The sequence below is a fragment of the Oryx dammah genome, unplaced genomic scaffold (assembly GCF_014754425.2).
Source record: "Oryx dammah isolate SB20612 unplaced genomic scaffold, SCBI_Odam_1.1 HiC_scaffold_25, whole genome shotgun sequence".
NCBI lineage: Eukaryota > Metazoa > Chordata > Mammalia > Artiodactyla > Bovidae > Oryx > Oryx dammah.
In genome coordinates, this window is record NW_024070209.1 from 21,429,480 (window position 1) to 21,444,503 (window position 15,024).

The window sequence follows — 15,024 nt, forward strand, 5'->3', positions numbered from 1 at the left end:
TTCTGTTGTTTAAGCCACATAGTCTATGATACTCTATTTTGACATCCCTAGTAAGCTAATACAAGAACCCCAAAATAGACCCATACAGATACAGTCAAGTGACCTTTGTCAAAGGAATTATGGTAATTAGATGGAAAAACAATGATCTTTTCAACAAATGGTATTCAAACAACTGGACATCCACATGCCAAATAAAAAAATCTAGACACAGATCTTAACATCTCTCACAGAAATTAACTATTTCAAATAGATCATAGACCTAAATGTCAAACGCAAAACTAAAGAAGTTCTAGAAGAGAAAATCTAGGTGACCATGGTCTGGGTTTGGCAATGGGTTTTTAAATAACACCAAAGGTATGATCAATGAAATAATCAACAAGCTGGACTTCACTAAATTAAGAACTTCTGCTCTGCTAAAGTGGAGAAGGCAATGGCACCCCACTCCAGTACTCCTGCCTGGAAAATCCCATGGATGGAGGAGCCTAGTGGGCTGCACTCCACGGGGTCGCTAAGAGTGGGACACGACTGAGAGACTTCACTTTCACTTTTCACTTTCATGCATTGGAGAAGGAAATGGCAACCCACTCCAGTGTTCTTGCCTGGAGAATCCAGGGACGGGGGAGCCTGGTGGGCTGCCGTCTATGGGGTCGCACAGAGTCGGACACGACTGAAGCGACTTAGCAGCAGCTCTGCTAAAGACACTGTTAAGAGAATGAAAAGACAAGCCACAGATGGGAGAAAATAACTGCAATACATATAAATGACATAGGGCTTGTACCTACAATATACAAAGAACTCTTAAAACCGTTAGAAGACAATCCAATTTTTAAAAAGACAAAAAGACCTGAACAGACACCTCACCAAACAAGATACACAGATGGCAAACAAGCACATGAAAAGATGATCAATGTCCCAGGGAACTGCAAATTAAGTAAGATAACCACTACAGACCTATGAAGATAGCCAAAATCCAAAAGACAGACACCACCAAATGCTGGCGAGGCTGCGGAGCAACAGGAACAGGACTCATTGCTGGCTGGAATACAAAATGGTACAGTCACTCTGGAAGCAAGTTTGGCAGTTTTTCCACAGAGCTAAACATAGTCTCACCCCACAATTCAGCAATTACACTCCTTGGTATTTACCCAAAAGAGTTGAAAAGTCATGTCCACATAAAAATCTCTGTCCACAGATGTTTATAGCAGGGAGGAAAGAAAAAAGCCCCTTCAGAATTCAAAACCAAGAGTGTGCTACTCATTTGGGTCTGGGGTTCAAATCTGCATTACACATTATGTATGAGAAATTCCAAACTGAGCATTTAACATCCAGACCAATGAGACTCATGAGGTTCCCAGTAGGAGTGAAAGCAAAACTATTTTGGAAGGACATTCCCATATAACTTGAGCCACAAAAGATTTTCACAGAAACTTCAGAGGAATTAAAAATTAAAATAAAAGTCTACCACAAGGGAGAATCAACAAACACAGCAAACCAACATACAGAAAGATCAACATTCCCCCACCCCAAATTTGAAAAGACAGGATAGTAATCTGAAAAAGAAATGTTAGTAAGTATGTTGAGATAATCAAAGTTATAAGAAGGAGTCAAAACCCTAAGAACAAGAAACTATGCAAAAAAGTATACAGACTTGAAAAAAATAGTAAAACAGAGCTTCTCGAAATATAATTATTAAAGCAACTGAATCTGCTATGGACTGAACTGTGTCCCCCACCTCCCCCCAGTTCATATGTTGAAACCTTCATCTCCCTGTGATGGTGTCTGGAGACAGGGCCTTGGGCAGATAATTAGGTTTGATGAGGTAATGAGGCTGGGGGCCCTCACATGGCACCAGGGCCCTTAGAAGAAGAGATACAAGAGAGCTTCACTTCCTCTCTGTCATGTAAGCACACAGTAAGACAGTAGATGAGGGCCATCTACAAACCAGGAACAGAGCCCTCACCAGAAACCAACTGTGCTGGCACACCTTGATCCTGGAATTCTAGTCTTCTAGTCTTCAGAACCGTGACAAAGTAAATTTCTGTTGTTTAAGCCATCCAGTCTATGGTATTTTGTTTTTGCAGCTGGAGCTGACTAAGACAGAATCTAGCTAACCAAGGCTTAAATAGTTTGACGATTAAAATCAGTGATAGTGATTAATTAGAACTCAATAAATAAGAATCTTTAAGTCCAAAGATAAATAAATGGAGAAATAAACAGACAGAGGAGCCTGGCGGGCTACAGCCCATGGAGTTGCAAAAAGTGGGACATGACTAAGAGCCTAAACACGGCAAAAGCTCTTCATCACAACAGAATGTCAAGCAATAAATACAGAAGAAATTAATGGAGCTACACCACCACTATTTTGCAACCATCACAGTAATAATTCGAGTAAGAATCATCAATGGAAGCTAAAACTAATGGGTGTAAGTTAGATGAAAAAGGAGGTATTATATATCTCAACAGTATCTCCCCACAAATTACTTATTAACTACAAAAAGAAAAAAGTTAACTCTGTAGTGGTGAAATCTGGCAGACCCTTGTTAATCAAGTGATCAAAACTAACATTAATAAAGGGGCAAATCAACATCACGTGCCTCCTGATGTGATTCACTGAGTACGCATCATCCCTTACACACTTTTCTGCCCCAAATGAGTAACCTGAATTTATCCAAAAGGAAACACCTGACACCCCCAAAATGAAGGACGTTCTACAAAATAAATGACACACACTCTTCAGAAATGTCAGTGTCTAGGATAAGAAAGCAAGGCTAAACACTATTCTAGATGAAGAGAGACTGGAAAGTCTTGAAAACTAAAAGCAATGAATAATCCTGTCTCAGTTTCTAAACTAGCAGGCAAAATGCTCTTATGGACATTATTAAGACCACTGGAAAAATCTGAATAAGGTCTACACATCAGAGAGTAGTATTATATTAAAAGTCTGACTCTGAAGTTTCATTTAAGTGAAAATATTTGAGAAATAATGTGAGTTGTATATACGTTAGCCAAAACGTTCATTCAGGTATTTCCTTAGGATGCTATGGAAGAACCAAATGAACTTTTTTTTTGGCCAACTCAATAACATGTGTGCATACATATATATACATCTAGAGAGAGAGAGAGGAAAAAAGTGACAATGCAAATGTGACCAAGTGTTAACCATTGGTTAATCTGGATAAGGGTATTTGAGAGTTCTTTGTATTATTCTTCTAATTTTTCTGTGAGTTCAAATAATTTTTTTTTAAGGCAACAGAAATTCTGAATAGCAGACGAGACATAGACACAATCAAAGATACTGAAGGTATGAACCATACTATCAGACAGAATACAGAGCTGAAAAATCATGATGTTATGTGACATGACGAAATACAAAGAAAAGTACACAACAGTTGTAAAGAAAAAAACGATAGGAAAAAAATAATCGTCAAAGATGTGCTAGCTTAGAATTTTCCAAAACTGATGAACCAAACATTTTTATTTAAATCCACATCTAGAAACATCAATGTAACACCAGAGTCAAAGAAAAAAATCTTAAAATCAATTAGAAAGAAAACACTGATTAGGAAGCTACAAGGAACAATAAATTGACAACAGACTTCTTATCAACAATAGAATATCTTCAGAGTTCTGAGAGAAAGTAATTGTTAGCTTAGTTATACTACACTACATTATAAAAGTTAAGACAAAAATAGAGACATTTATTGAAAAAAAGAGACTGAGTTTTACCTTTACACAGTCGAAGGGAGAGGGGGAGGGAGGAATGATAATCTACCAAATATTGCTAAACAGGAAGAAGAAAACTGAAGCCAGAGAGACACCGTAAGATGCCAAGAAACAACAGTGAGCAAAGAAACTGAAAACCATATGGCTGAACGTAAAATAGCACTGTACGTATAAAGCAACGATAGTAAACACTCAAGACGAAAAAAGCAGGGGAGAACCAAACTAACAGACAACACAGAATCGAAAGGTGGGAGTTGAGTCGAATCATTCTCAAGTCCATGTACTGACCAGAAAGAGAGTAAAGATGCTTTAACCTTATTACCCACGTTGAAATTTTAAACCAGGAGTACAAAAATAAAATGTATAAAAATAACTTTTAGCCTGACAGAGGGAAAAGGGAGGAAATAAAATCCATCCAATAGTGACCTAAGAAGGTTAGAAAGACAAGACTGGCCCTAACGAATTTGGAAAATATACTGCAGTTCAAATGAGCAGCACATTTTCCGAGCATTTGTTTGTCTTTATCTTGGATATCTGAAACATTAGCTATCACACCTCAAAATCTGAACCCTCACTTTAGTCAGAATGTCTATTACCTCTTTGCTCACTTAGGTCCCACAGTTATAATGTTTATACATACCCACTCCTCTGGAATGGCTTCACTCACAAATGAAAAGTTTTCTCTCTACAAATGAAAACTTAATTATTTCTTTGACTCCCAGGTCAGATTCATTCTTCCTGGAAGTCCTTACTAAATTAACGCCAACTCACCTTCCCCTTAAATTGAATTTTCTATAGTATATAAAACATGATATTGCTCTTTTAATTGTTCAAATACCACTTTAGAAATGTTTCTCAGATGTTCCATTTTAGGCATAACTTTGTGCTCACTTCGGCAGCACACATACATTTTAGTCATAATTTGTTTCCTTAATCAGATTATAAGCTCAAGATCAGAAAGAATTCTTTAGGATTTTCTAAACAATAAAGCACAGTGTTGTTTGTTTTTCTCTTAAGGATGAAGCAAACTTTTATTTTCCTTTAATAAGCACAAAATATTAATTTTGCAAAATATGCACCAATTCATCTCATACATAAGGCTCTAAGGACTTTGTTTTAATCTTTAGATAATACAGTTGAAGTGGACAGCTTTTTAAATTCATTTCCCCTGTTTTCATTTTGCCAATTTTAATAAGAGTCCATATGCTCAGGGCTAAAAATGTTCAAGGTTAAATCAAAGGAAGTCAGACACCACGAATACAGTGAAGATTTTAATAAAAACTGAAACTGTGGGTCACATTACAAATACTGTACCACTATGAAGAACTATTACATAATAGCTATCTTTTACTATATTAGTAGAGGAAGCAAATGATGAAATTTATAAAGAAGAAGAAAAGGCAAACATTAATAAGCTAAAGGAGAACTAAATGAATGGAGAGAGATAGCATATTCACAGATCACGGGGCTCAGTACTGTTAAGATCTCAATTTTCCACAAACTGAACTGCAGATTCCACGTAATCCCAATAAAATCCCAGTAGGTTACATATGGGATAAAATGTCACAGAATTATGCACACAGATATGAAAAAATGAGTGCATGCAAAAGGGGTGAAATTTACTAAGGTCCAGTTAATCGCATTGTGTCAATCAATCTTCCTGGTTTTGATAATGCACTATAGTTGGGCAAAAATATCAACACTGGGGGAAGCTGGGGATTGGGTCCACGTGATCTCGTCCTTTTTTTTTTTTTTTGGCCACTTCCTGTGAGTTTTTAATCACTTCAAAATAAAAAGTTAAAATCTCAGAAGCCTTTTCCATATCATTGAAATGCTGACTCTAAAATCTGCATGGTAAAAATAAAGGACCTAGAATACATAAAACAATTTTGAAAGGCGGGGATAAGGTTGAAGGACTCACTGTGTGAGTGCATGCTAAGTCGTTTTAGTCATGTCCAACTCTTGGCGACCTTATGGACTGTACCCTTCCAGGCTCCTCTGTCCATGGGATTCTCCAGGCAAGAATACTGGAGTGGGTTGGCATGCCCTCCTCCAGGGGATCTTCTGGACCCAGGGATCAAACTTGCGTCTCTTTCATCTCCGGCACTGGTAGGCGGGTTCTTTACCACTAGCATCCCCTGGGAAGGTCTCACTACTTGATTTCAAGACTTTCTATAAAGCTACAGTAAGCCCCCAGGTGGCTCACCGGGTAAAGAATCCGCCTGCAATGCGGGAGATATGCGAGACCTGGGTTCGATCCCTGGGTGGGGAAGATTCTCCAGGAGTAGGGCATGGCAACCCACTCCAGTATTCTTGCCTGGAGAATGCAGACATGCACAAGCAAGACTGAGGTATTGTTGAAAATATAGCCAAACAGCTCAATGGGACAAGACAAAGTGCAGAATACCAGGTGCTAAGGTAACCATTTGGGATTCACTTATATCACATTCTAGAAGAGCTTCCATAGTGATAGAAATTAGAACAGGAGCGGAATGGTTGAGGGGGGCAGTGCTGCATGATTGAGAAGGGACATAAGAGAATTTTCTGAGGTTAAGGAAACCATCTACCTTAATAAAGGCATGGGTTGCAGAACTATATATGTCTAAACTCCTCTAACTGAAACATTTAAGGTCTAAGCATTTCACTTTAAGTAAGCCATAATTAATTTTAAAAATATGCAACAGCATACAGATTTTATAAAATATCTGTCTACAAAGAAACATCAATATACTAAGAATATTCATCTCTTGGGAGTAAGCTTATCAATCATTTTAATTTTCTTAAGAGTTTTCTTATTGTCTATTTTTTGCTTTTAAAAAATGTACGTTATAATCAGAATACAAAAAACTTTTCAAATTTATGCCAGAATAAAAATATCTAGCTCATATTCTACTGCTCCATTCACTAATTCCTTACATCAATTATCCTCCAAATCTGCAGCATTTTTCTTCAATAGGACACATTTTGCATCTCCTCCTGTTAATCCCTTAGTAAGCTGGGAGAAAGGTTCTGGCCCTTATCAGCCTCATTTGTCATAAGACACTGCTAAACAATCGTTACTCTGCACAGAAAAATGAAGGGAAGTCTTTATTATTCCCGTTTCTTTATAGAGTAACCACAGCCAGAAAATAAGGGGTGAAAAAGAAAACCTCACAGATACCTATTTTATAATAGAGTATTCAAACTGTCAGAGCTCCCCTCCTCAACTTCACTGTCTGTAACTGATGCCATTCTCCCATTAACTGATTTAAACAGGTATTTATAAAGCACCTATTACATGCTCCTCAATGAGGCTTAAAATTAAGTCCTCTCTGAATCATCTCTCTCCATCCCCGTACTTCTCCACAAAGCCCTGTCAAATTTCTCTCCAAGATGCTTTTCATCTATCTGTTCTTCCTTTCCATTTTTCACCTCTGTTTGCCTTCTCTGACCCATTCCCATTGACCTTCCTCTTAGATCTCTATATAACTCTCTAGTACAGTTCTGTGAATCCCTGGAGGTCCCTGGGAGCTCTTTCTGAGAGTCTGAAAAGTCAAAGCTATTTTCATAATAATACTGAAATGCTATTGGCCACCTTTCACTGCGTTGACACTTGTACTAACCGTACAAAAGCAGTCATGGTAAAACTGCCGGTGAAGCGTTAGTTGTTCCGTCTTGTCTGACTCTTGACAATCCCACAGACTGTAGCCCGCCAGGCTCCTCTGTCCATGGAATTCTCTAGGCAAGCATACTGGAGTGGGCTGCCATGCCCTTCTCTAGAGGATCTTCCCAACCCAGGCACTGCAGGAGGATTCTTTACCATCTGAGCCACCAGGAAAGCCCAAAACTACCCGTGCCTTAGCACAAATCAAGGCAGCAGCCCCACAGCGTATAGCAGTCAACTGTATTCTTCACTGCTGCGCACTCACTGGGAAAAAACAAACCAGTTTCACTTAAGAATGCCCTTGTGGAAGCATCATTATTAATTTTATTAAATCTTCACCCTTAAACACTTATTATTTTAATATTCTATTTGATGAAATGCATAAAACACTTCTACATTCCAAGTACACTGGTTATCATCTCAAAGAACAGCACTGGTGACTGAGCTGCAAACTGGCCTAGCCACTTTTTCCACAGTACACTGTTTTTACTTCAGAGACCCACTGACTGTGATTATTCGTGTCTAGATATCTGACATTTTCTTGAACATGAACAAAATGAATTTGTCAGTTCAATGAAAAAACCAACAGTTTGTTGCAGGGGATGCATTTAGCACTTTCAAATAGAAACCCGAGTCTTGGAAAACTTGTATCTACCATTGGTACTTTAAGACTTTTCTGATGAGATGAGTGATGATTTGTGGTACTGTGTAATTAAAGGTGGCAACCTTGGGAAGGTCTGGATAATGTCATGAATCCATATTTTTCAGTGAACAATGCATGGTGTTAAAAAAAAAATCATACATGGGTAAAAACAATCTGTTTAAAATTCAAGAGAGACTAACAATTAAGTGTTTTACCATAATGGTAGGTCTTAGATTCTACTTTATAACTAACTTTTAATTGTCAAGTTGTCGGAGAAGGCAATGGCACCCCACTCCAGTACTCTTGCCTGGAAAATCCCATGGATGGAGGAGCCTGGTGGGCTGCAGTCCATGGGGTCGCTAAGAGTCGGACACGACTGAGCTACTTCACTTTCACTTTTCACTTTCATGCATTGGAGAAGGAAATGGCAACCCACTCCAGTGTTCTTGCCTGGAGAATCCCAGGGACGGAGGAGCCTGGTGGGCTGCCGTCTATGGGGTCGCACAGAGTCGGACACGACTGAAGCGACTTAGCAGCAGCAGCAGCAGCAATTGTCAAGTTGCAGAGAAGTATCAGAGAAAAATACCCACAATTATCTGAAAAGGCTAAAAAAAATATTTTCCTTTTCCAAAAAAATATGTGCCAGAGACCAGATTTCCTTTACATGTCAACCAAAACAAAATATTCCAATAGGCTGAATGAGGGAGAAGGGAATGGCAACCCACTCCAGTATTCTTGCCTGGAGAATCCTGTGGACAGATGAGCCTGGAGGGCTGCTGTCGGCAGGGTCGTAGAGTCAGACACAACCGAAGCGACTGAGCATGCATGCATGCGTGCACTGGAGAAAGACACAGCAACCCACTCCTGTATTCTTGTGACATCCTGTCACTCCCTGGCTTCCAAGAAGTTTATAAATTGGTCCTGCCTTACCTAGCAAATTCTACTTCTCCATGCTCCTGCACATGGGTCTTCCATGTCAGTCAATCCTCCCTTTTGGTCTCTAAACCTTTACTCCTATAGTTATACAGTCACTCTTCATCTGGAAAGCGTCTACCATTCCCTCCTCTCTCCCTGTCTCCTCCAATCTAAACTTTCTCTTCCTAAGGGGCCAGAAGGCAAAAAGGACAATGTCTCGAAGGTGAGATTTAAACTATCCGCGTCACATAATCTTTCTAAATTGTGGATCACTGCATTGTAATTTATATATTACACAGAAACTGTACTTCAGTTTTTTTTAAGAAGTTTGCATTTTATAGGTAATGAAGGAAAGACTCTTTGAACAGAAGGTGGATGATTTATACAGAAAGAACTTTCTTACCATCTCAAGGTTTTAAGATGACCTTAAACAAACTAAATATATGTCTTATTTGGACGTACCTAAATTTACAGTCACATCTAAAATTTTTCCAACAGATTTTTAGGATTAAAGGAGGCAACACATTGTCACATGAAGAATCCAAACCTATAACCTCAGGTCAAGGCAGCTGGAAATGAAACATGGCATCTTCCAGCTGCACCTCCACCAAAAAAGAACTGTAAAAACAAAGCTAAAACAAACATGAGCTCATCTCTCAAATCTAAGGCCTTTTGGTACTGGTGAACAAAGTCCTCTTCCTGATTTGAAGTCCAACTTAATCATATTTTCAAAACACAAAAACCAGTATGTAACAGCTACATATATATTTTTTTACTAGTTACTAAATTTCTTTAGTTTATTTTATTTTAGTTTAAAATGACAAGAGTATTCTTACGTGCATGTAAGCTATGAACACTGCTTATTATGCAGAAGATACATTAAGCCTATTGATTTACCTTGGTCCTAATAATAATCCATAATGTTTAATTCAGTCTGTACCCACTGTGGCCACAACTGTAGGTTAAGCCTGATATCATCTCCACTTTAAAACCTGCTGTGATTTCTCCAAACCAGAAATAATGTTCTCCCTTCCTCTAAACTTAGGTAGTAGCACATGGTTTCTCTCATGCCGGTTCATTCATTCATTCCACAAATATTTACTGTGAGTCTAATACGTGTTAGGCACTTTTCTACGTTCTGGGGATACAGCCGTGGACAAAACTAAACCACCAGCTTCTTGGGCTTACACTCTGGTGCGGGGAGGAGGGCAATAAGCAAATAAATATAAGGTGACACGTGCCACAGTGAGAATTAGGGAGAGTAAGAAGCAGAGCTGAATCTTTTTATAAAGCTAATAAAACTTAAAAGTTCAGGCCTTCTCACTCTCCTGGGCCTCTAAGAGTGCTGAGAGCTCCTGGGACGTGGAGGGTGTTGCTGGGGAGGAGAGGCAGGGTGAGTGGCATCCGGAATCATCTCTGCTTAAATGCCTGACGAGCCCTCAGAAGAGAGGGACCTGCTTCTAAGGTTACAGCATTTGCTGGGACACCTTTTCTAATTCTAAATACTCACTTTCACAGCAAACATTTTATTCTAATGTATTTGTTTCCTCACTGAGGGTACCCAAAGAACTGTATAAAGTGCAGGCCCTACAAAATCTGGACACATTCTGGGTAAAGACAGAAGCGCGGAGGAGTTGTTTTTTTATAGGATCGTAAGGAATGGACACATTAAAAGGTGACATTTGAGCTGACCTGAAGGAAACGAAGAGGCAAACCATACAGATATTGGGGGAGGGGAATTTTCAAGCACAACAGCAAGTGCAAAACCACTGAGGCAGCAGCAGGAGGAACAAGAGTAGGTTAGGAAGACAGCAGCAGGGGAAACAGCAAAATACAATAATAAATATTATGATTGACAATGAACCATTACTGAGTATTAGGTGACAGGCCCTGTCCCAAATGGGGCTTCTCTGGTAGCTCAGACGGTAAAGAATCTACCTTTTCATACTGTTCATGGGGTTCTAACTAAAACGAACATGGAACAACAGACTGGTTCCAAATCGGGAATGGAGTAAGTTAAGGCTGTATATTGTCACCCTGCTTATTTAACTTATATGCAGAGTACATCATGTGAAATGCCTGGCTGGATGAAACACAAGCTAGAATCAAGATTGCTAGGAGAAATACCAATAACCTCAGATACACAGATGACACCACCCTTATGGCAGAAAGCGAAGACGAACTAAAGAGCCTCTTGATGAAAGTCAAAGAGGAGAGTGAAAAAGCTGCCTTAAAACTCAACATTCAGAAAATAGCAAAAAAAAAAAAAAAAAAACTCAACATTCAGAAAACTGAGATCATGGCATCCGGTCCCATCACTTCATGGCAAATAGATGGGGAAATAATGGAAACAGTGAGAGACTTTATTTTCTCGGGCTCCAAAATCACTGCAGATGGTGACTGCAGTCATGAAATTAAAAGACGCTTGCTCCTTGGAAGAAAAGCTATGACCAACCTAGACAACATATTCAAAAGCAGAGACATTACTTTGCCAACAAAGGTCTGCCTAGTCAAAGCTATGGTTTTTCCAGTAGTCATGTATGTATGTGAGAATTGGACTATAAAGAAAGCTGAGCACCAAAGAATTGATGCTTTTGAACTGTGGTGTTGGAGAAGACTCTTGAGAGTCCCCTGGGCTGCAAGGAGATCCAACCAGTCCATCCTAAAGGAAATCAGTCCTGAATATTCATTGGAAGGACTGATGCTGAAGCTGAAACTCCAATACTTTGGCCACCTGATGGGAAGAACCGACTCATTGGAAAAGACCCTAATGCTGGGAAAGATTAAAGGTGGGAGGAGAAGGGGACGACAGAGGATGAGATGGTTGGATGGCATCACTGATGCGATGGACATGAGTTTGAGTAGGCTCTGGGAGTCGGTGATAGACAGGGAAACCTGGCGTGCTACAGTCCGTGGGGTCACAAAGAGTTGGACATGACTGAGCAACTGAACTGAACTGAAAGAATCTACTTGCCCTGCAGGAGACCCAGGTTCAATCCCTGGGTTGGGATGATCCCCTGGAGGAGGAAATGGCAACCAACTCCAGTGTTCTTGCCTGGGAAAACTCCATGGACAGAGGAGCCTGGTGGGCTACAGTCCATGGGAGTCACAAAGAATTGGACATGACTAAGCACCCTGAACTGCAAGGAGATCCAACCAGTCCATTCTAAAGGAGATCAGTCCTGGGTGTTCTTTGGAAGGAATGATGCTAAAGCTGAAACTCCAGTACTTTGGCCACCGCATGCGAACAACTGACTCATTGGAAAAGACTCTGATGCTGGGAGGGATTGGGGGCAGGAGGAGAAGGGGACGACAGAGGATGAGATGGCTGGATGGCATCACCGACCTGATGGACGTGAGTTTGAGTGAACTCCGGAGTTGGTGATGGACAGGGAGGCCTGGCGTGCTGTGATTCATGGGGTCGCAAAGAGTCGGACACGACTGAGCAACTGAACTGAAGCAACAGACACACACATGCAGACGCACATGCACGCACACACACTGTCCCAAATACTTTTTACACATCTCCATTTTACAACTGAGGAAACTGAGGGACAGAGAGAAAGAGTCAGTAATTGGCTAGTGGGTGGTAAAACCAGGTAGTCTGACTCCAGAAACTACTCTTAAATCACTATGCTGTGCTAGAGAGAGGTTGGTTGTCCAGTTTATGAAGTGTCAGGACAACCTCTCTGCCAGTAAGAGATTTAATGTGCTAGAAAAGGGGAAATCAACACGGTTTTGATCTCAAACTATGACAGCTAAAAGCAGGCTCACATTTTATGCCCCTGTACATAAAGTACCAAGTCTTATCCTTTTCACTACACACACAGTTCCTAGAACCTTTCCTTTCATATTACAGCTATTCAATGTGGGGCAAGGGTTAAATGGACTCTCATGAGAGAATGACTAATTATTCATTCTCAACACAAAACAATTAGATGTACTTTTGAATTCTGGAGGTAAGTACCTCTTTAGGGAATCAGAGCCTAACGAAATCAGATAACCGGTGTGTATCTACAGGAATTATTCAACAATCTGTTCCACTGTCACTTTCCACCTCAAATAAGTACTGAAGTGAGAAAACTCAACCTTGATTTATCTCACTCTATCTTTCTGAAGCTTAAGACTGCTTCCTCTGGTCCCTCTCAACTTTGTTCTCCATCAAAGTAAAAAAAATGGGCATAGCCCTAGATACTCATGTTTTATTTTCTTTCAGCTGTTCTTTCCTAAATGCTAAAGGTCTTCACGTCTTAACTGAGTTTTCCACAAAAGTTCTTACAAATCCTGACTCCAATGAAAGAGTGTCTGATGGCATTACCTGGAATGCCTGAAAGACTGCAGAGTTACAAACAAGTTGACACACAATCCACTGAACACTTGAACATACAGATTAATTTCCTGATTGCACTATCCTGTCTTCAATCCTTCTCCTGTCAGCTCTCAGAGACTCCCTTTACACAGATCTTCACATGAAAGCTACCCTGGAGCGCAGCCTCTCCACAGCCTCTGCTCCAGAGGGAAAGACTTCCCAACACACATAGATAAAATCAGTATCAACATTTCCAAAGCATGTTCTACAAGACACTAGTTCTAAGGATAAGCAACTCGAGTTACAGAGAAGAATCCCAGCGTTAAGTCAGTCTGGAGTTTGCTGGGTTGAGCACTGTTTACCAGGTTTGTTTACCGTAGGACTTCCTGGTCTTTGGCATAACTCATAGTACTGCTTTCCTTGGAGCATCCTGGTCACACTCTGGAAAACACCTATGGAGTCCAGTCTGAAGACACAGGTGATGCCAAGGCTTCAAGACTTACCAACTGAGTTGGGACATACTGTGGCATTTGACAAAAGAGGGCTATGAGGCACCTTTGGAGAAAGATGTAGTCTGTGAAAAGGTCAGCTGGAGACAAGCTAGAACTCAGGAGAAGGTACACAGGGACCAGGTCAAAGCCACTGAACCAACCGAGATGCTCTCTTAGCACACATGAAAACCGGTGCCTCAAATTCACCTTGCCTCACCCTATCTCCAGCTTTAGTCTCTTCTCTCTAGCTGTAAATCTAGAAAAATATCTGGACACAAAGACTCTAAGGGTAGGAAAAATACAAATTAAACAGGAAAACTGCCTGAGAAAAATAGCATAATGCATGTGGAATCATATTAATGTTAACAAATGTTGGTAACGTGATATGGTATATAACTACCTAACCTCTCCAAGAAATCGCCTTCAAATGACAAACCTACAGCTCTCCATTCTTTTCTTTCCTAGGATCATGGACCTCTTTGAAAATGTAATAACACCAAAAGCCACCTCTCCAGAAAAACACACAAACATACAATGTTAAGTCTATTAATTTCAGAGGATTTCATGGGCCTCCTGAGGCTCAATCAAAGAGCCCCTTTTAGCTGTCAACTCACAGGTCCCTAGGTAACTCCTGCTACAGATACTTCATCTGACAGATAAAATCCAGAGTTACAAGACATTTAAAAGTATTATGGCTGTTCTTTTTAAATTATATGTTCATGTACTTTAAGACAGTGCAGTGCATGCTAAGTCGCTTCACTCGTGTCTGACTCTGTGCAATGCTATGGACTGCAGTCATAGGGGAGCCAGGCTCCTCTGTCCCTGGGATTCTCCAGGCAAGAATACTGGAATGGGTTGCCATGCCCTCCTCCAGGGGATCCTCCTGACCCAGGTATCAAACCTGTGTCTCTTACATCTACCTGCCCTGGTAGGGGGGGTTCTTTACTACTAGCATCACGTGGGAAGCCCAAGACAGTGTAGAGGAAATGTATTATCTTTATTTTTTTGGTCTTAAAAAAAAATTAAAACTTGTTGACTGACATAAGTCATTTAATACCACAAACAAGAAAGGCACAAGATGGTAATAATACCTTCAAACCAAAACAGCTCTGAGAGGCTAAATGATTTTACAAGGCTACAGAGCTAATAAATTCCAGCTCTTTCACATCCTGCTGCTGCTGCTGCTAAGTCACGTCAGTCGTGTCCGACTCTGTGCGACCCCACAGATGGCAGCCCAGCAGGCTCCTCTGTCCCTGGGATTCTCCAGGCAAGAATACTGGAGTGGGTTGCCATTTCCTCC

The 15,024-nt window shown here is 40.3% G+C and overlaps 1 protein-coding gene across 4 annotated transcripts in view; it reads right to left on the bottom strand.

Annotated features, from left to right (window-relative positions):
- MAP4K3 (mitogen-activated protein kinase kinase kinase kinase 3) overlaps nucleotides 1–15,024 on the bottom strand; it is a 184,293-nt gene that overhangs the window by 165,543 nt on the left and 3,726 nt on the right. The window lies entirely within an intron of this gene.